We start from the raw sequence: 20,575 nt of genomic DNA, 5'->3' as shown, positions 1-20,575 counted from the left end.
ATGCTCTAGATCACAAAATGTATAGCTCATTAGAATAGAAAGAACAATTAGTTCACGAGGGTCCAAGCCACACCACATCACTTGCCTACATTGTGAAATGGAAGGTATCCTCTCCAAAAAAGAAAAAAAGGCGGCAGGGATGGATTTGATGATTTCTAGCCCCCAAAATCATCTGTTATGAAGTTCTAAATCAGTACTGTCATCCTGATGTCAGTACGGGGTGGAGAACTCCAAATGTTGAATAAAACCAAAAAGTAAGAGACAGGGCATTTAAAAAGAAGTGGTTACTATGTGTGCAATATCTCATTCAATATGTTCATAAGCAGATGTTTTTCCACAACATACTGTTATGCTATTCAGATTCAAAGGAGTTAATCAATACAGAACAACAAAACTCCACATTAGTATCATAGCTATATTATTATCCTATTTGCCATTAGTAAATATTTGAATTAAAAGGAGAAGCATAGAACATTAGACATAACTGATCTGGGATTGTGCATACCATATATGCACATGTATAAGTCTAGAAATGTTAGTCAAAAATATAGGGGCTGTGGTAGCACTGCAGGTTAAAAGCTGTTAGCTGCAGGCAAGGCTGCTGACTGGAAGGTCAACAGTTCGAAGCCACAAGTCAAGGTGAGCTCCCGACTGTTAGTCCTAGCTTCTGCCTACATACGTAGAAGTTCGAAAGCATGCAATGTGAGTAGATCAATAAGTTCTGCCTCGGCGGGAAGGTAAAGGGGCACCCAAAGCAGATATGCAGAACATGCCAACAAAAAGATCGGAGATATCTACAGACAGCAGGCTTCTTTGGCATGGAAAGTGGAACAAGAACATCTCCCCATGGCTGGAAGTTGAGCATTGCCTCTAGATGCAGGAGATGGAAAAGGGGAAGGCCTTTTCCTTATCTGTGTATTGTATGTCATTGTTTGTGTAAAATGGCATTTAATGTTTGCCTTATATGCAGGGGCAGCTCAACCCATTAAGCAAAGTAAGCATTCGCAGTATAGTTGATTTTGCTCTTGAGGTGCTCTTGGGGGAAAATAGATATATGTGAGTTGTAGTTACTGGAATGTATAGTTCACCTACAATCAAAGAGCATTCTGAACTCCACCAATGATGGAATTGAACCAAATATGGCACACAGAATTCCCATGACGAACAGAAAATATATATCAATGATTGGTTGGGGGGGGGGGGGGGCGCCAAAATACTGTTTGCTTACCGTTGAAAATTACCTAGGGCTGCCTCTGCTTATATGTGTACTGTAATCTGCTCTGAGACCCTCTGGAGAGATACACCAGAATATAAATAAAGTGTATTATTATAATTATAATTATTATTATTAAAAAAACAACCCCCCCCCCCCAAAAAAGAGACAATCCCTTTATCTAAGTGGAATGGAGAAAGACATGAGCTTAGTACATCCCAGAAGAATCTAACAGAAGCACCAGCCTTCTCTACTATCTCTGGCCTTCTAGGATGATGATGATGATGATGATAATAATAATAATAATAATAATAATAATATTTCTTACCCACCTCTCTCCATGGATTGAGATGGGTCACAACAACAGTCTTGAGTTGATGAGCCTCTGGTGGTGGCAGTAGTGTTTTCCCTCTCCACGGAATGACCCTCACCCTATCCACAGGTCATATGGAAATCCATAATTTTGGCCCCCAAACCTGCCCTCAACTTATACATGAGGTTGACTTATACATGAGTATGTACACTATATATGAGGATTATTTTTTATTCTTAGTTTGTAGTTGTTTGTAGAAACTATTGAAACCGGGGTGTGAAACACGCAGTGCACGGATTAAATTCCATGTGCCCATCTGTCTCCACTGGGTGTCCATTTGGACATGGAACAGTTACTTTAAAATACATTGAAGAAGGACGCCTTTTCAAAAATACTTCCTCATCTGAGATAAAAGCAGACGAGAAAGTGAGTTGATAGTCACTGCTATGTAGAAACAATACTCCTGTATATGTTTTCCAAAGGATGCTTCTCTTGTGGCCGAGGCAGGGAGGATTATTGGCTGTTCATCCTCCTCTTCTAAACAGAATATTCAGGGATAGCGGAATTAATAACTTCTTTAGTCTGACTTTTGTTTCAGCTTCTTCCAGTGCTTCTAGTTGTTTTGTCTGTTTTCTGCTTTTTAAAACATGTTTGCATATACATTTGTCACCCATGTTGATCCTTTGGGAAAATGGGTGTAGCACCATCTAAACAGATGTACAGGACCCCAACAACTCCTGCTTGCCTCATTTATAGCAATGCCACTAGCTAGTGAGACTACTTCAGAAAGAGTTCAGTGAGCAGCCATCAACAGAGAGCATAAGCCTATAATGCCATTGAAGCATGGCTGAGATGAAATTGTGAGGAGCAAGGTCAAAGTTCAAGTGCTACCAGCACCTGAGAAGTGTGTCTATGACACAGTGATCACACACCCTGAAGTGTGTCACTGTGCATATAAAATGCTTTTTTAGGCATAATAATTATGGGTGACGCTTTCATTAATGAGCTGAAACCAATGCAGGGCCAGGCTCACAATTACACAGTTTGGGATCTTCCTTTATCGAGACTGATTGCAACATCAATCAAAGTAATTATAAAACGTAAGGAGGAGTCTGGCTACACATTGGCTCGGTAAATTCTCCTTCAGATAACGCTCACACATTGCGATCATAAAGCAGTCTTGTTCTGAGACCCGAGCACACACAACTTGCCTGGTGAATGATCCTTCTCTGGACATGGTTGTGTTTCCCTTCAATGTGCCATCATTTCTGTGCAGCACAGAAATTGAAAACAATAGGGGAAAGAAGGAATATACAATGAGAAACACTATAGGTCAAATGCTTAGGGGGAAATATGTTAACAACATTGTTTGTAGCCAGACCTTGCTGCCATCCCCTCTATCATGCCTCCCTTCTTTCTCTCTATTGTTTTCCTTGTCTCGCCCCGCACCCGCCTATTTTCTCCTACCATTCCTAATGTAAGATCTTCAGGGAGGGCATCTGTCTTTGGCAGAGCATGTGCTAATCTTTGCCACTCCAAGAGAAAGAAAGGAAGGGAGACAGAGAGGGCAGAAATATGTATTTGGATTTAGTTTTTCATTTTTTAAAATGAGGGTTCTCCTTATAAACCCTTTCTTTCAGTACCCCAAAGTGCCAACAGTAATGCAGTATAGCACGATACAAAAGGGGAGGCTATTTATTGCCACTTTGTTTATTTTTTATTTTTTTACCGCAGTTATATCTTGCTCTTCTCAACCCCGAAGAGACTCAGGGCGGCCTTACAAAGGTAACAATTCAATGCCTCATGAACACATATCATCAATAAATTAAAAAAGTTAAAACATTCGAACCAACCATTTAAAACATCACATTAAAACAACATTTTAAAATCACATAATTCAAGTCATCTTCCAGGGCCAGTCCAAGTTGCCAATGTCAATTTATAGTCTCTTATTGCACTGATCCCATTACTGACCAAAGGCCTGATTCCAAAGCCATGTTTTTAGTTTTTTTCCTGAAAGCCAGGAGGGAGGGGGCAATTAAATTTCACTGGGGAGGGAGTTCCATAGATGAGGGGCCACCACTGAGAAGGCCTTGTCTCTTGTCCCCACCAGCCGCACTTGTGAGGAAAGTAGGACTGAGAGCAGGGTCTCCTGCGACGATCTTAGCCTCCGAGGTTTGTGATGGCGGAGCTTTAAAAAAAAGGGCTTATATCCAAATTTCTGCTGAAAAAAATGAAACCAGGATAAACGTTCCTGTTAACACAGGATGACATTCCTCTTGGAAAATGGCATTCATAATCTTTTGGAGAACACCTTTTGGAGATAATAACTTTTTGAAAACCATCACCTTTTAGAGAAGAGCCAAAAACCTTTTAGAGTAGAATCTTCTCTTGTGGGATACAACCTGATATAATTATGCAAGGCAATGGTTTTAGTTGTTAGATTGAATAACCTGTCCTCTCTGATCTATTAGGAAAACAGAGATTTGCCAGTGCATAAAATCAGCAGAGCTTTAGAGGTGTTTTTCAGTGCCTATACACACACACACACATTCCCATAAAATGACTTGCTTTATATTACGCACTCAAGAGACAAAAATGAAGTAGACTTTGATAAAAAATAAAACATTTGGTTTACTTGCAACCTTCATGTGTTCAGCATACACAGGTACAAAAACTTATTAGTCCAATCTCAGATATGTTTGAGATAATTCTCTATGCCAGCCGGCCAGGGCATCTCTCGTAGAGCAAAACAGCTATCAACAGGTCACATAGTCAAAAGGAGGGCGGGGGGGGGGGGGGGGTGGAGAGAATGCGGTCTGCAGCCCTTTTTCTAACTTCTCAGAAAACCATAAAGGATGCTGCATATTAGAACATACATACAGGAAACAGTAAGCAACAGGATCACAGATAAACATTACTAGAGAAGGCTTGAAGAAGGCTGTCATTTCCAACTATTCCAATGAACTGAAAAGAAGAAGGTGCATTATTGACATCCCACTCTTTGAGATATTCTGGAGAAATACCTCAATTCATTACTGCATTCACCAGATTTTTGTCACCTGAGACTTCTGAGATTAAATACATGGTATGGATAGGCAAGACAGCTAATCTGGCACAAGCTTGGTATCACTAGAAGTGCTAGGTGCTCTGCAGACATACTCAAAAGTATGAGTCTAGAAAAAGCTGCTCTTTTTGGATTGCAACTCCCCAAAGCCCAGTGTTTCTCAACCTTCCTAATGCCGTGATCCCTTAATACATTTCCTCATGTTGTGGTGACTCCCAACCATAAAATTATTTTTGTTGCTTCTTCACAACTGTAATTTTGCTACTGTTATCAATTGTAATGTAAATACCCAATATGCAGGATTCACTGGACCAAATTTGGCACAAATACGTGATTAGGGGAGGGGATTGATGTTGTCATCTGGGAGTTGTAGTTGCTGGGATTTATGGTGAACCTACAATCAAAGAGCATTCTAAACTCCACCGATGATGAAATTGAATCAAACTTGGCACACAGAGCTCCCATGACCAACAGAAAGTACTGGAAGGGTTTGGTGGGCATTATTTTATTATTATTATTATTATTATTATTATTATTATTATTATTATTATTAACTTTATTTGCACCCCGCTAGCATCTCCCGAAGGACTCGATGCGGCTTACACAGGCCGAAGCCTCAGAACACAATACAGTAGAACATAACACAACAATAAACAAAGCAAATCAAAATAATTAAACAAAATAACAGCAACAGTGACAATACATCAAGACACTTTAAAACTGGGCCGGCCGGCTCAATGGGGTACAGGGTTAAAAGTGCTGAAGTGGCAGGAGGAACGTAGGATAAAATAGTGCGGTGTGCAGTAATATTGATTGTACTAAAGTGCTTCTAGGACTTGGGATGGGGGATTCCTAATCTGAGAAGGCACATCGGAACAGCCAAGTTTTTAGGTTCCTTCTGAAAACTGCTAAAGTAGGGGCCTGTCGAAGATCTTTTGGAAGGGCATTCCAGAGTTGAGGGGCCGCCACAGAGAATGCCCTGTCCCGTGTCCCCACCAAGCGCGCTTGCGACGTGGGTGGGATCACGAGCAGGGCCTTCCCAGATGACCGGAGCGAGCGTGTGGGTTCGTAGATGGAGATGCGATCACGCAAGTAGGGTGGTCCCAAACCGTTCAGGGCTTTGTAGGTGAGCACCTGCACCTTGAATTGGGCTCGGAAAATAAATGGCAGCCAATGGAGCTCCTTAAACAGAGGGGTAGACCTCTCTTGATAATGAGCCCCGGTTAGCATCCTGGCTGCCGCCCGCTGGACCAATTGAAGTTTCCGAGCCGTCTTCAAGGGCAGCCCCACATAGAGCGCATTGCAGTAATCCATTCTAGAGACCTCGAGGTTGGGAGTTGTAGTTCACCTACATCCAGAGAACACTGTGGACTCAAACAGTGATAGATCTGGACCAAACTTGGCATAAATACTCAATATGCCCAAATATAAACACTGGTGGAGTTTGGGGGAAATAGACCTTGACATTTGGGAGTTGTAGTTGCTGGGATTTATAGTTCACCTACCATCAAAGAGCATTCTGAACCCCACTAATGATAGAATTGGGCCAAACCTCTCACACAGAAGCCCCATGACCAAAAGAAAATGCTGTGTTTTCTGATGGTCTTTGGTGACCCCTCTGACACCTCTTCATGACCCTCCCACCCAGTGTCCTGAACCCCAGGTTGAGAAACACTGCCATAGCCAACACAGGTATTGGTGATCTAGTGGAGGGATTTGGGTAAATCTTTGCAGTTCTTCTCAGGATCAACCCCCCCCCCCCCCCCCAATTTCTCAGCCTCTCCAAAACACTTCATATAAAAGTGCCTGTGCACTGGACAGAATAAATACATATGTATGCATACATAAACATGCATACACATGTGAACACTCAGACACATACAATTTTAACATAATACAAGGCAATTGCTAATGCTGTATGATAATTACTAACTGTGGAAACGAAAGAATTTGCGGCACAAGAAAGGCCTTAATTGCTTGCCAAAGCATTTAGGAAACCTTAGGTAGATGTCTAACTGCTGCTAGAGAAATAAACCTCTGTATCATTAGATAACAAGGAAAGAAATAGGTTATTTCCCTTTCTTGAAAGCTTCCCATTGCCTGATGTATTTGCTCAGCAGATTATTTTCTGTCATCTCAGTTAATTGAATTTCATCCATGGCTCTTAGAATTCTTCTCTTTCATAAAAGGTTAAAAAGTTCAGAGGAGTCACATTTTTGAACCTTGTCAATTTATCGCACAAACCAACTTGAGCTGCACAAAGTGTGCGGTGGGGTGGTGGAATGAAGTAACAAAAACCATAAAATAATTGCTTTTTAGTGTCTGGGTGAATCAGTGTTCAAATAATTGTTTGTAAACCATCGCTGTGGAACATGGCACCCAACCGAGATACTGTAATGAGTACATAAAAGGCTTCCACAGATACGGCTTCATCAGTAATTTTTCCTTGGAAAGTTCCATAAAGATTCCTGATGTTCCATCACTTTTACTTTCATTTGCTGAAAAACAAATTTGAAACCTAACATTAAATCAACATTTCAATATGAATTGATTTGCAAGCTCTCCATAAAATATGTACTGTTCTGTTAGAATAATTTTCAAATCTACACATTGTCAACATGTAGTTTCTCAGAAAATGGGGTGGGGGGGGGGGAGATACAAAGGTTTAGTGCAATTATACCCAAGTGATGTGTGCTCCGAAGCTTAATCTGATGACTGTATGTCAAGAAACTGGGCGGAAAATGTGGACCTTTCCAATTTTTAGGCCCACTTTATCCTAAAATACGTCTGTTTTTAAAGAAGGCCTTTTTGATAAGAGGGTTTCAGTCTCAGGGCCAAGAAATGCCCTATATGTGTATAAAATCATATTTTTGTGACACCAAGGCCTAGCCAATACTGACAGCGAAATAACAATGTGTCAGTTAGTCAATAAAAAAAAGGCGGAAAAGACTGACAGATTAGTTGCTCTTATCTCCTGGAATCAGCTCATAGTGCAGACTGAACGGAAGGTCAACATCTAGTGATTCTTCTCTAGTAAGCAAGTATTTAGGAACTATGGATTTTCTGCTATGTAAGCTGTACCGTCCCTCATTGTTGGGCAATACAGGGACCAATTTCAAAACCGTCAGTGTGTATTATGAAAAACCTCCCATGAACAAAACCCTACACATATTTGCTGACATCTTTTAGCATCAGTCATCTCTGTTTGACAGCTGTTCTCTGCTTCAGGTAGCAAACTGAAGGCTCATTCACAAGTACTACAGCTTTCTTGAATTCTTCCACCAAGTGGAGGAGTAAGAACACATCCAGCAAGTTAATATCAAGGATCAGACTACAAGTTCTGGCCACTCCAGCTGGTGGTTCCCCAGACATTTCAAAAGCAGGAGGGTGTGGGGAGGAGAAGTCCTAGTTGGGGAGTATAGACCTGAACTGTGAACACACACAGGACTACAAACAGACTATAGCCATAAGATTTGGGTATGTCTGTGCATGTACATAATTCAACAGTGTCCAAAACTCCAAAAACACATACTGTATAATCCCAATTGCATGAAAAGGAAATCGGACAAGTAGTCCCAGTAAGCTTAAAAATACCTTATTTATAGCTACAACAATCTTGCTAACACATGAAAACCTAGTACAACCCGGACTACCGTATATATGAGTCTGAACATTTAGGGACATGCACTTTCTTCACTTTCCATACATAGGTATGCACCATATAGAACGATCAGTTGAGCAAGCCATATCTAAAGAGCATTCCCACAATTACCCCAAATTATTTTTCTACTGACAGTTCAAATATGGAATCAGAATAAGGCTGGATCTAGTAAAGGTAAAGGTTTCCCCCTGACATTAAGTCCAGTTGTGTCAGACTCTGGGGTGTGGTGCTCATCTCCATTTCTAAGCTGAAGAGCCGGCGTTGTCCATAGACACCTCCAAGGTCATGTGACTGGCATTACTTCATGGAGCGCCATTACCTTCCCGCTGGAGCGGTACCTATTGATCTACTCACATTTGCATGTTTTCAAACTACTAGGTTGGCAGAAGCTGGGGCTGACAGGCTGGATCTACATTGCCCTATATCCCAGATTATCTGCTTTGAACTGAAGTATATAAGTCTACACTGCCAGATATGGGGCTGCAGTGGTGTAGCAGGTTAAACTGCTGAGCTTCTGAACTTGCTGATTGGAAGGTCGATGGTTCGAATCCGTGGCATGGGGTGAGCTCCCGTTGATAGCCTCAGCTTCTTCCAACCTAGCAGTTTGAAAACAGACAAAATGTTAGTAGATAAATAGGTTCCACTCCTGCAGGAAGGTAATGGAGCTTCATGGAATCATGCCAGCCACATGACCTAGGAAGTGTCTACGGACAATGCCGGCTCTTCAGCTTAGAAATGGAGATGAGCACCAACCCCCAGAGTTGGATTCAACTAAACTTAATGTCAGATAATCTGGGATCAGATCCTGGGATATAGGGCAGTGCAGATCCAGCCTAAGTTTGCAAGTTCAGAAGCATTCCAGGCACTGAGATTTTAGGGTGAAAACCTCAGACTATGATGCATTAATGATCAGCCAGAGTTGCTCAGAGCATGCGATAAAAATATCAACAACCCGAAAATGGCAGCCTAACAAATTTAAAAAAAAGTATTTCTCTGTTTAGAAATTGGGTTTAGAACTGCAGTAAACAGAACGATTTAAAACTATAGCCTACTGCAAGTAGTACTTTTCACAGAATTGTAGTCTGAACAAATACTCACCCAAAATCCAGTTTGAATAGGAAAGAAATATCAATTTCAGAAATGTTAAGAGAGGACTGTAAGAGCGAAGGTTGCCAAGCAGACTCTCTGGAGAGTTTGCAGTGACTGCTCCAAAGAAGCAGAGGGCAACATACCGTTTTAAAAATCCTGTTTCTAAGGCTCTTGCATAGAAGTTCCTCTCATCTCCCTTAGGCCAAGCTTTGAGACCAGCAACCGCTAAAACAGAAGCACAAGACACTAGTGTATTGTGAACCCATGCTTACACACTCAATTAAGCTTTAAGATTCTTGTATTCTGTGGCTTTTGAAATTACACTGAGCATCACATATGCTGATGTTTTAAAAAGCAAGGATGAGGAATAGGTAGCAATCCAGATGAAAATGGACAGCAATAGTGGGGAATAATGGGAGTTGCAATCTGGATCACACGGTTCATATCCAAGGGATTACGAAAGGGCCAGTTGCTATGTGTCAGCTAGATAGAGGCTGCCTTCAGATTATTTCCAACCTAATGGCCCATACTGTTTGTTATCTGTACAACTGGTAAACTCTGACAAGGGCATATTGATCCATGAAGCAAATGATCTCACCTACTATGTAAACACAGATTTGCAGGTGTGATATGGAGAGAAAGAGAGAGAGATACCAGTAGGCATGGAGGTGTCTTTCTTTGGTGCTACTTAGTAGTTTGATCCAAGAGAACTAGAAAATGGTATTAAACACATGCTGGGAATGGTGCAGGTGTCAATACTCGACATGCTTGATTTGATTGCATAAGTATTCCAGGAATTTTACTAGGCTTAAATCAGAGCCCTCTGTTAATACCAGCAATCACATTTAGATAAGTGTCAACATTAATCAGTGTATCTAGACATTTATAGCTATGAACACAAGTTTGTTCAGAATTGTCAGTCTATACCAGTAAATATAAGCAATCATTGTCACACAACATACTTTAGCCATGGAGCCCTTCTAAACACATGGTACAAAAAAAAGAGGCTCATGGCACTAAGCAAGCAGATTGTGGTGTATTAAACTCACAGAAATATTAATAATATTTGATTATTATCAATATCATTAATAATAAATAAAATTGTGGTGTGTTAAACTGGGAGTCGTGGTGACGCAATGGGTTAAACTCTTGTGTCAGCTGAACTGCTGACCCAAAGACCTGAAGATCGGAGGTTCGAATCCATGAGTCGGGGTGAGCTCCCATCTGTCAGCCCCAGCTTCCCATGCGGGGACATGAGAGAAGCCTTCCACAGGATGGTAACATATCCGGGTGTCTCCTGGGCAACATCCTTGCAGATGACCAATTCTCTCACACCAGAAGCGGCTTGCACAATATTCTCAAGTCGCTTCTGACATGGTAAAAAAAACTGGCACAAAGCTTGAGAAATATCCAAAGCTTTGTTTAGCAACATGATATCCTCTTCACCCAATTCAACACTTTAAACTCAATGATATGCATGTACTTTTTTTGGTCCCATGTAATGTCTATACCTAAGTTACTGATCAAGTCAAAATGTACCCCCAAAATAGGGTTATGATACCAAGAAGCAACATCCTGGATGGGACATGCAGAAAAAGTAGCAAAAAACTCCATGGGAAAGGCATGGCACTTGCATAATGAAGGCTTCTTTTTGTTCAGTGCCGAGGAAAGAGGAGAGCAGGGATTGCTGTTTATTTATATGGAGGGAATAATATATATAGCACTTGAAGATACACTACAAGGTGGTTAGACCAAATCATCCCCTGTCCGTGATGTGTTGATACCGAGATCCAAGTAACCTGTCCTGATTTTAATAGAATCCCAGAGTCAGGTCCCTAGACCTTAAAGGAATTGTGCCTGCATGCACAAGTCCCCAGATTCAATCTTTAGCATTTCAAAATAGGACCAAAAAAACAATACTTTGCGAAGTGAGCTAGGTGAAAAATTTGTGTGTGTGTGTCAAGAGTGACTTGAGAAACTGCAAGTTGCTTCTGGTGTGAGATAATTGGCTGCCTGCAAGGACATTGCCCAGGGAATGCCCAAATGTTTTGATGTTTTACCATCATTGTGGGAGGCTTCTCTCATGTCCCCACATGGGGAGCTGGAGTTGACAGAGTGAGCTCAAACTGCTCTCTCCAGATTCAGATCGCTGACCTGTCGATCAATAATTTATTTATTTATTTACAGTATTTCTATACCACTTTTCTCACCCCTAGGGGGACTCAAAGCAGTTTACACAAAGTACTGGCAAAATTCAATGCCAGTAACAATAATAATCCTGCCAGCACAAGGGTTTAACCCATTGTGCCACCGGGGGCTCCAGGTTAGAAATGAGAAAGTATAGCTTGTGGGCAGTATGCAGCTTAGTACAGGGCAGTTTCCTAAAGAACTGAATAAACCTTAGTGGACAATGTTCCATCTATATATCTGCATCCCCTCAGATTAGTGATGGGGAACATGTGGTCCTATGAATCCTGCCAACTTCTCCCTCCCTCTCAATTGGAGACATTTGGATGGGCATTGCACTCGAAAAACCTCTGAAAGGTCACACATTCGCCACCCTTTAGGAAGCTTCTTGTTTCTTGGCAGGGGGTTGGACTGGATGGCCCATGAGGTCTCTTCCAGCTCTATGATTGTATGATTCTAAGCAAAAATAGTTTCTGTCTGCAAAAAATCAAACAAAACAGTGATGGGTTGTTGTAGGTTTTTTGGGCTATATGGCCATGTTCTAGAAGTGTTGTCTCCTGATGTTTCACTTGCATCTGTGGCAGGCATCCGCAGAAGTTTTGAGGTCTGTTGGAACTAAGAAATGTGGGTTTATATATCTGTGGAATGTCCAGGATGGGAGAAAGAACTCTTGTCAGTTGGAGCTAGTTGTGAATGTTTCAGTTGGCCATATAGCCCCAAAAACCTACAACAATCCAGTGATTCCAGCCATGGAAGCCTTCGACAATACATTAAACTAATGATGGTACATAATAAGGTCCTTATAGGGAGCTGGCATACCCCAGGGGCCTTGGGATCCCAGCTGTTCAGCATCTACCCAGAATATTTTAGCAGTCAGCTATTATATACTTTAACCAAGTGCATTATAAAGCAGTCTATTAACGTGGCTGTCTGGGGGATGGGGTAGAGGGCTCCATCTTTGTTTCTCATTCCTTTGGAGAAGAACGGCACTCAATAATGAAAGCTGATTGCCTTACCACCAAGTGATTACCTAAATGATCAGATTGTGACTTCAGAGCTGCTTGATTTTAAACACTTTGGAAAACCAGCTCCATTTTCTGCTTTAGTGAATAACAATTCTCCGGTGCCGGTGCATTAGAATAAATCAGCCCCAATTGTACAGCATTGTTATAAAAGTTCCCAACTATTATAAAATAGTTTTAACCAGACCAGTTCTTCTTCATAGCTAGTCAAGTGGAATGATTCCTGAAGGCAATTGTGTTTGTGGCCGAGGAAATGCATGCCGTTTGCTTACTTCAATCTCCCTATCAGAAAATTTCTGATTTAACAAATGCCCCCAAAGCAATTTGGGAGACTTTGTTGTTAAATTATTAGGAAGCAGTGAAGTATACAAAGGCCAAATAAGAAAGAAAAATTGATTGCTATGAAGGAGAAGAAGTCGGTACAAGTAGCAAAGTAAATGAAACAGACAAAGTGGAAAAATCTGCAAAACAGTAGCAAAACTTCTTAAAGCTACTTTCAGTTTGTGTGTGCCTTGAACACACGAAGCTTCCTTGAAACCGAAACTGCATCTACAATGCCACATAATGCAGTTTCAAACTGCATTATATGTCAGTGTAGATGCAGCCAGAGTTAATTCTAAAGTTAGTCAAGACTCCTGAAACTTTCCCAGCTTTCATCAGAGTTTGGAAACGTCCGTTCCTGGAGAAGTTGGATCTGGCAACAGTGGTACATGCCTTGGTTACATCTTGTTTGTATTACTATAATGCACTCTACATGGGATTGCCTTTGAAAGGTGCTCAGAAACTTCAGTTAGTCTAAAGCAGTGGTTCTGAACCAGTGGTTCAGTGGTTCTGACCTAGTGGGTCTCTAGGTGTTTTGGGCCACAACTCCCAGAAATCCCAGTCAGTTTACCAGTTGTTAGGATTTCTGGGAATTGAAGGCCAAAACATCTGGGGACCCACAGGTTGAGAACCACTGGTCTAAAGAGCTGCAACCAGGTTGTTAATTAGCACTGGTTCCCCTATTGCAACAGCTCCATTGGCTACCAGTCCATTTTTGGGCATAATTCAAAGTGCTGGTTTGGCCTATAAAATCCTATATGGGTTTGATCCAAGTTATTTGATGGACTGTATCTCGTTGTATGGACCCATTAGAGTTCTTAGATAGTTTAGACAGGCCATTCTCCACCACCTCCTAAGGATTGTCTGGTGGAAAAGAGAGAGCAAGAGAAGGCCTCTTTGGTGGCTGCTCCCAGAACTTTAGAACTATCTTCATAGACAGACAAAGATGGTCCCATCCTTGCTCTCATTCTGCCTACAAGTCAAAATGTATTTTTTTCTGCTGCCAGGCTTTTACAAATTGACAAAGGCTGACCTTTTAATTGTGTGTGGTGCTGTTTTAAAAGCTTTAAGGGTCTGAATATAGTTTTTATGTATTTCAATATTTTAATGTTTTCACTTACAAGGTTTTTTAATTTTATATTTATGCTTCTATGTTGACTTTTATATTATTTTGTAGGGTTGTGCATTCAGGGTAAACCCTTGACCCATTCATGTCCTGGCTTTCTTTGGGGATTCCTTTCCATTTTTGGAAGCCTCCCGAAATCTGGAGGGCAGATATATGTTTTTGCTTAGAGTGCCAAAACACCCATTTTTTATTGGACCTTTTTGGTGGGGGGATCTTTCCAGGTTCCCCTTCCCATCATTTTAGGCATTTAAGTTCTACTCTAGAGGAGAGCCACTCAGCTGCAGACAGGCATGCACTTTAAGGATGCTTCTTACCTGTTTCTTACTCTAGAGAAGATGCTCAGCTGCTTTCTGGGCCTGCATGCCACACGCACTTTCCAAGGCAAGGAGGCAAGTTTACTCCAGAAAAGGGCACTCAACTGCATGCAGGTACGTGTGTGGACCTCCATGCTAGTTTCCAAGGCAAGGAAGCAAGTTTACTCCAGAGAAGGTGATTTGCTGCAGAAGGCTCATGTGTGGACCTGCACACCAGTTTTCAAGGCAAGAAGGCTGCATTGCAAGCAGGCGTACTTGCTTTCTGGGCCTTCATGCCCACCCCCACTCTTTCTGAGGCAAGGAGGCATGGAGTGCCACATGCTCATGTAAAGCAGGCGAGGAGCCGGGATCGGTTCCCGCTTGTGTTCGTGTCAAGCTGATTTTCATACCAGGAGGAACCTTCCCATGCTGTGCTCCTGAAGGTAATGAAAATAACAAAATAATGGATGAAACAAAGGAAAATGGTTCCATGCTCAACCTTTTTATTTTTAACTCCCTGGGTGGACCAAATCTGATGGTGATCTGATGTTAGGCATGCGAGATCACCTGTGGATTATGAGTTAGTTAGATCAAGCTTTGATGTACAATTGTTGCATATCAGCTTCATACATACAAAATCAAGATGAAAGCCACATATCTGTCATAACACAGTATAATTAGTTTCACGTATCCCAAGGAATGTTGATATTTCAGGTTTAATAAGTACTTTTGCATTATCTGGGTCATTGGTCATTGAATCAGATTTGGATATGGAGATATGGCATGTTTCTACTTATTGTGTAATGTTGTTTGTAATTGTGTTTGTATGCTGTCAGCATTTAATTGCTGCTGTTGTAAGCCACCTTGAGTTCCCCCCTCGGGGGTTGAGAAGGACGGGGTATAAATGTTGGAAATAAATAAATAAATAAATAAATCTTCCCTGAACTACAATTACCAAAGTAGTCCACATACTAGTACATTTCACAGAACTAAACTGATTCAATCCCATTGCTTTTCAGGGTCCTTTGGTGCCTAACCATATTGCTAAATAAAGATCCCAATTTTTTAGGATGGACCTGAGACAGTTATGCAATGATAGAACAGATAAAACTAAATACTGCAGATATTTATATATGTATTGTAGTCAAATGAGAGAAGCTTTCAACTTGTTTAACAGTGGAAATGCATTATATGAAAGAAAACAAGTTGTTTTATATGTAAATTCTAAAGGCTAATAACTTATTTTTGTGTACCAGTGTAAACAATGCACACAAAGCAAATAAAAAACACCTACTCTGGTGGTGAGCAGAATGTCTCTCTTGGCATTGGGTAGCAATGAGAAAACTAGAGGAATCCGTACAAAAGCATTGAGAAAAAAATAGAATATATTTTCTATTACTCAGATTCTTTGTTCATGCAGGACCTGAGATAATACTCTCAAACCTTTTATATATATTCATTGAAATATCTCAAAGATACATTGGCTTGTTCATAAATCAAAAACAGAGACTATAGCAAATACTCACAATACTAGAAGTTGGGAAAAAAGCTATAAAGTTACAAGATCCTCAAATGTGAGATGTATCATTAACAAAATCAGAATAATCTATGCTCAGTTTTAGAAGTTAAATCCATCAGAGCTTGCAAAAGGAAATTTTTTCCAAGCTCTGTTCTAGGATCATCTGTATGTCCATGGGATAAACATATCCCTGTATAATATGAAGAGCCTGGACAGTCTGAACATTAGCATTTCTGACCCTACAATGATGACTCTCAGAAGCTCCAGAAAAAAATGGAAAGAACTGTAGTCTAAAACATTTGAAGGATCAAAGGTTGCCCATACCTGTTAAGCACTGCAGAACTGTACTGAACTGAATTACAAGAAAGGAATACCAGAATTTGTTGGTTCTGGCCACTGTTAGTTTTAACTTAATTTTCCCTTGGCCATCCTGTCCAATCAGACCCAATGGACAGCAACTGCTGTTCGAACCAAATCTGGTCTCATGAAAAGTCACTTCTACAGAGACACTATAATGCAGTTTGGAAGTGAATTAAAATGAACTTGTTTCACTGTGCAATGCCAACAGAAACACCTCAAGAATCAGTTTGAGGTTGGAACAGTGGCGACAATATCTGCTGATTGCAGATTGGAACCAAACCCAGGAATGACCCTATTATAGAATCATAGAATCATTGAGTTGGAAGTGACTTTGTGGGCCATCCAGTCCAACCCCCTGCCAAGAAGCAGGAAAATCACACTCAAAGCACCCCCGACAGATGGCCATCCAGCCTCTGTTTAAAAGCCTCCAAAGAAGGAGCCTCCATCACACTCATGGGCAGAGAGTTCCACTGCTGAACAGCTCTCACAGTTAGGAAGTTCTTCCTAATATTCAGGTGGAGTGTCCTTTCCTGTAGTTTGAAGCCATTGTTCCATGTCCTAATCTTCAGTGGCTATGCAGCCACTGGAAAATGGGAGGGAGGGTCTTACCCAATCCATTTAGATATGCTGTTGTGTATTTCCATGCCCACTCCGGATCAATGCTAGACCAGGGCAGGGCACAGGAAGTGAGAACAAAGGGATGGAAAGCAAGCATTATCATGGGAATGATGTAACTTGCTCTCCCAGGGAAATTATCTTTTTCCTTCCGGCCAGCTGTATTTCAGCATTTTTGAAAGTGCTTCAGTGCTATTGGTGTCCTGAAAAGTGCTCCATATTTTTTCAGTCTCACATTTGAGCCTTGTATGGAATATACTTTGGTCAACTTATCAGAGTTTCTGGTAAGTTTTTGTAATGAGCTGTTTCTTGATGGATCTATGCTACAGTGCTCACTGGGTGGGTGCATTTTGTGGACCCCCCCCCCCCATCCTTGAGCCAGCTTCAAACTGCAATATAGAGTCTGTCTAGAACAGTGTTGACAAACCTTTTAGAGACCGAGTTCCCAAACCAAAATCCAAAGTCAGTTGTAAGGCAAGTGGCCAAGAGTGAGGGATAGTGGGCAAGCAAGCAAGCAAGCAAGTGTCTAAGGAGGGCAGTCAGATGGGTGGTTGGGTGAGCAATTGAGTGGGGGGGGGGGGGGTTGGCTGGCTGAGTGGACAAGTAGGGACCAACTGAGCAGGGGGCAAGCCAGTGAGGATGAGCAGCCAAGTGGGGCGAGAGGCTGGCAACAGAGCACATGCCAGGAGAGAAGGTGCTGCATTCCTCTTCTGGCATCCTTGCCATAGGTTCACCACCACTGGTCTAGTAGCATCCCGAGACTGGCCAAACTATCTTGTTCATGCACTATATTCAGTATAACAGCTCAGCATAGCTTTGTGTACTATGGTATGCAGTCCTGTCATTTGCCTTGGTCTTTCCAAGTGTATGAAATGGATGAAAGTATCAATGCAGACATACTGTTGTGATTGAAAAAAGCAGTCTTGAAATGGAAGCAGTTTTCTTTGATTCTTACTTTGGACCTCTGTGGTAGGCTGTGAACTACAATTTAAGACTTCTTGCCTCAAATTGTGCTGAAAACTGCACATTCTAATTGTCATTTCAGTAAACTATGTTCACAAAGTTTAGTTGCCTGACATACTGGGGGGGGGGGGGGGGGGAATTCAAGTGTATGCATCTGCCAAGGATGGAAGGAGCAGCTGTACTCCCACAGATGACTATGTTTTTCTTCAGATTGGTTTCACTCACGAGGGCTACTCAACACATTCCCTTCTTGTTCATGTATGATCTCCCCATTCCATGTTATAAATTCCTGGTTTATCCAGGGGTGTAGAAGCCTTAAAATAAGTGCTGTTTGCATAAGCTGAGTTCAGAAAGAGAGAGATCTAGAGAGGTGTAGAGTGTACTTACCAGGGACAAGCATTAGACCATTTTCACCTTGAATAAGTTAGTAGAATTTTCAATTATGTATTTAGGAGGGAGCAAAGGGGTACATTCCTTATGGTAGAATTCCTATTATGCATTTGTGCTTTTCGTATCTTTTATTTAGAGTTTGAAGGTTTGCATCCAAGGTTGCTATAATGCTGAACAGCCTCCTACAATCAAGCACGGGTTTTTTTTTTTTAGATAGTTGGTATGTATTGACTTTTAGTCTGTGTTTTATTGTTTTGTTACGCTTAAAAAATCCTTTTTACAAAAATTAAGATTATGCTTGCAATACTCATTTAATTCGCCCTCCAGATCCTAGAAACCAGAACAGTGACACAAAGAAGCGATTTCTTGGAGGTGAAGTCATAGTTCTTGTTACAAGTTCTTACTTGGCATTCAAAGAGACAAGTAGAAGACACAAATATTTCCAATTGCCTGATTAAGTTTTTGGCCACAGGAACAAGATCGGAAACTCAGTCCATATCACTGCTAACTCAGTCCATATCACTAACACTAACCTCAGTAACGGCAAGCCTAGTTCTATTGATTGCAAAAGTGTCAATGGTTTCTCTTTGCGAGTAGATGTAACAATGAGGTTCCAAATCTACATAGTGCTGTTCTGGGACTGATATCACCAACAAAAAGCATCTTGGGATCTCTCCTGCAAGTGGGTTTTTGTAGCACCAACAGGCATCCCTACTTCACTGTAAATTAACCCACCAATGCCTTTTGCATCATTGAGTTAGTTCAGGGAAAGTGCTAACCTTTCCTGTCAGGCATGAAAACAGGGTGCCCAAAGAATGGTGCACCTATGTCTATTGGAAATTACAACTTTCTTCAGACTTCCTTTAGTAATTGGTTTGTTTATAATCCTGTTGCTTACTTATTGTACATATGTTCTGTTATGCAGCTTTATTTCCTTGCTCTATGTTTTCCTGAGAAGTTGAGGGAGGAGCTGCAGACCAGATGATCAGCTCCGAGACTCTATTAGACTTTGAGACTGTTCAGACCAACACTTGCCTGCTGTTGATTGTAAGAAAGATGCTCTGCACACAGAGATTATCTCAAACATATCTGTAACCGGACTGATAACTTGTGTACCTGTGTATGCTGAACACATGAAGTTGTGAGTAAAACAAATATGTTATTTTTACCAAATTCTAGTTCATTTTGTCTCTTGAGTGTATGATATAGAACAAGTTGTTTTATGGAAGAGTAGTTCTGTTTTTGGGCAACGGAAAAACACTTCTAAAGCTCTGCTGTTTTGTTCATTGGCATATTTTCTGTTTCCTAACAGATTAGAAACAACAGGTTATTAGTCTAACAACTGAAAGCCAAACTGCTTTGCGTAATTACATCTGGTTGTGTAGCACTTGAGAAGATTCTACTCAAACAGGTTTTTGGCTCTTCTTTGAAAGATCATGTTTTTTCCAAAAGGTTATGATCTCCAAATGGTTATGAATGCCATTTCCCAAAAATGTCACATGTTGGTAGGGGGTTTTTTTGTTTGTTTTGTTCTGGGCCTGGGAATGTGGATGGCGCTAGTAGAGCACCAATACTTTCCATAGCCATCTTAATTCCTCCTTCTATTCGGATAGATTTTTGCTCTCTTTTCTTTTTCTTTTTCTACAGAATATCAGGGGATATATTGGCTTCTGCTGTACAGACATCACCAAAGAGTTTCCCATATTTCTTGTGAGGTAGGACAGCACAATCCCAAGTTAACACTGAGATGGATATCAGAATACATTTACAGCGTTTTACAAAATTTCATAAGCTAAAACAAATTCATCCCAGGTCAACCACAGAGAAGTTGGAGTATTCACTTGGCTTTCACAATCAATCATTGGGGGCCCTCTCCAAACAGGTAAAGAGTAGACTTTAGGGTGGATCCATTTTTAGCTATTCTCTTTAGCCTATCTTGTCTCTTGCATATGTCATCAGTTGGGGACTCCTCCCCCAGCACCAACTGCTGCTCTGGGCCAGAGTGAAGAGAGAGGGGGGCAGAAGTCAGTCTCTTATGCTATTCTAATAATGCAGTATAATGTAATATAATATAATATATTGTATATACATATCATTTTTATAATTTTATAATGTAATGTAATATGATACTACTAATATTATTATTATAGTATAATTATATATTTATATTACATCTAATATTACTAATAATATTACAATATAATGGTATAGTACAATATAGTAATATATTGTACTATGCTAATAATATAATATATTGTATGTATATTTATCTTGTAAGCCGCTCTGAGTCCCCTTTGGGGTGAGAAGGGTGGCATATAAATGTTGTGAATAAATAAATTAATTAATACACTTTCCCCTTTTTGATACTAGAATAATGGGCAGACTTTGGCATGTTTGAATGTATCCAGAAGAAACAGGCCTAAAGGAAAACCAAAG

The sequence above is a fragment of the Anolis sagrei genome, chromosome 4, assembly GCF_037176765.1.
Source record: "Anolis sagrei isolate rAnoSag1 chromosome 4, rAnoSag1.mat, whole genome shotgun sequence".
Lineage (NCBI taxonomy): Eukaryota > Metazoa > Chordata > Lepidosauria > Squamata > Dactyloidae > Anolis > Anolis sagrei.
This window is presented reverse-complemented; position numbering follows the sequence as displayed.